We start from the raw sequence: 2,974 nt of genomic DNA on the forward strand, positions 1-2,974 counted from the left end.
GAAAATTCAAAACATTCATTATTCAATAGGGCCCAAACTATCAAAAACCAGCGGTTTCAATGAACACACATTTCTTGGTAGAATCATGCAGGACTGAAATTTTTGATGTTTTTCTACTCCTCTCATGAGCCCAAACAAGTCTCTAAAAGCATGAGTTTGCAACTACTTTACTTTTGGAGAAAATTCAAAACATTCATTATTCAATAGAGCCCAATAGCAAAAATCAGGTTTTGAATGAAGAATCACATTTCTTGGTAGAATCATGCAGGATTGAAATTTTTGATGGTTTTTTACTCCTCTCAACAGCCCAAACAAGTTTCTAAAAGGATGAGTTTGCAACTACTTTACTTTTGGAGAAAATTCAAAACATTCATTATTCAATAGGGCCCAAACTATCAAAAACCAGCGGTTTCAATGAACACACATTTCTTGGTAGAATCATGCAGGACTGAAATTTTTGATGTTTTTCTACTCCTCTCATGAGCCCAAACAAGTCTCTAAAAGCATGAGTTTGCAACTACTTTACTTTTGGAGAAAATTCAAAACATTCATTATTCAATAGAGCCCAATAGCAAAAATCAGGTTTTGAATGAAGAATCACATTTCTTGGTAAAATCATACAGGATTGAAATTTTTGATGGTTTTTTACTCCTCTCAACAGCCCAAACAAGTTTCTAAAAGGATGAGTTTGCAACTACTTTACTTTTGGAGAAAATTCAAAACATTCATTATTCAATAGGGCCCAAACTATCAAAAACCAGCGGTTTGAATGAACACACATTTCTTGGTAGAATCATGCAGGACTGAAATTTTTGATGTTTTTCTACTCCTCTCATGAGCCCAAACAAGTCTCTAAAAGCATGAGTTTGCAACTACTTTACTTTTGGAGAAAATTCAAAACATTCATTACTCAAAAGAGCCCAATAGCAAAAACCAGCGTTTTGAATGAAGAATCACATTTCTTGGTAGAATCATGCAGGATTGAAATTTTTGATGGTTTTTTACTCCTCTCAACAGCCCAAACAAGTTTCTGAAAGGATGAGTTTGCAACTACTTTACTTTTGGAGAAAATTCAAAACATTCATTATTCAATAGGGCCCAAACTATCAAAAACCAGCGGTTTCAATGAACACACATTTCTTGGTAGAATCATGCAGGACTGAAATTTTTGATGTTTTTCTACTCCTCTCATGAGCCCAAACAAGTCTCTAAAAGCATGAGTTTGCAACTACTTTACTTTTGGAGAAAATTCAAAACATTCATTATTCAATAGAGCCCAATAGCAAAAATCAGGTTTTGAATGAAGAATCACATTTCTTGGTAGAATCATGCAGGATTGAAATTTTTGATGGTTTTTTACTCCTCTCAACAGCCCAAACAAGTTTCTAAAAGGATGAGTTTGCAACTACTTTACTTTTGGAGAAAATTCAAAACATTCATTATTCAATAGGGCCCAAACTATCAAAAACCAGCGGTTTCAATGAACACACATTTCTTGGTAGAATCATGCAGGACTGAAATTTTTGATGTTTTTCTACTCCTCTCATGAGCCCAAACAAGTCTCTAAAAGCATGAGTTTGCAACTACTTTACTTTTGGAGAAAATTCAAACCATTCATTACTCAAAAGAGCCCAATAGCAAAAACCAGCGTTTTGAATGAAGAATCACATTTCTTGGTAGAATCATGCAGGATTGAAATTTTTAATGGTTTTTTACTCCTCTCAACAGCCCAAACAAGTTTCTAAAAGGATGAGTTTGCAACTACTTTACTTTTGGAGAAAATTCAAAACATTCATTATTCAATAAACCAGCGGTTTCAATGAACACACATTTCTTGGTAGAATCATGCAGGACTGAAATTTTTGATGTTTTTCTACTCCTCCCATGAGCCCAAACAAGTCTCTAAAAGCATGAGTTTGCAACTACTTTACTTTTGGAGAAAATTCAAAACATTCATTACTCAAAAGAGCCCAATAGCAAAAACCAGCGTTTTGAATGAAGAATCACATTTCTTGGTAGAATCATGCAGGATTGAAATTTTTAATGGTTTTTTACTCCTCTCAACAGCCCAAACAAGTTTCTAAAAGGATGAGTTTGCAACTACTTTACTTTTGGAGAAAATTCAAAACATTCATTATTCAATAAACCAGCGGTTTCAATGAACACACATTTCTTGGTAGAATCATGCAGGACTGAAATTTTTGATGTTTTTCTACTCCTCCCATGAGCCCAAACAAGTCTCTAAAAGCATGAGTTTGCAACTACTTTACTTTTGGAGAAAATTCAAAACATTCATTACTCAAAAGAGCCCAATAGCAAAAACCAGCGTTTTGAATGAAGAATCACATTTCTTGGTAGAATCATGCAGGATTGAAATTTTTGATGGTTTTTTACTCCTCTCAACAGCCCAAACAAGTTTCTAAAAGGATGAGTTTGCAACTACTTTACTTTTGGAGAAAATTCAAAACATTCATTATTCAATAGGGCCCAAACTATCAAAAACCAGCGGTTTCAATGAACACACATTTCTTGGTAGAGTCATGCAGGACTGAAATTTTTGATGTTTTTCTACTCCTCTCATGAGCCCAAACAAGTCTCTAAAAGCATGAGTTTGCAACTACTTTACTTTTGGAGAAAATTCTAAACATTCATTATTCAATAGAGCCCAATAGCAAAAACCAGCGTTTTGAATGAAGAATCATATTTCTTGGTAGAATTATGCAGGATTGAAATTTTTGATGGTATTTTACTACTCTCAACAGCCCAAACAAGTTTCTAAAAGGATGAGTTTGCAACTACTTTACTTTTGGAGAAAATTCAAAACATTCATTATTCAATAGGGCCCAAACTATCAAAAACCAGCGGTTTCAATGAACACACATTTCTTGGTAAAATCATGCAGGACTGAAATTTTTGATGTTTTTCTACTCCTCTCATGAGCCCAAACAAGTCTCTAAAAGCATGAGTTTGCAAC

The sequence above is a fragment of the Dendrobates tinctorius genome, unplaced genomic scaffold (genome assembly GCF_039654945.1).
Source record: "Dendrobates tinctorius isolate UK_male_01 unplaced genomic scaffold, ASM3965494v1 ptg000110l, whole genome shotgun sequence".
NCBI classification, from domain to species: domain Eukaryota; kingdom Metazoa; phylum Chordata; class Amphibia; order Anura; family Dendrobatidae; genus Dendrobates; species Dendrobates tinctorius.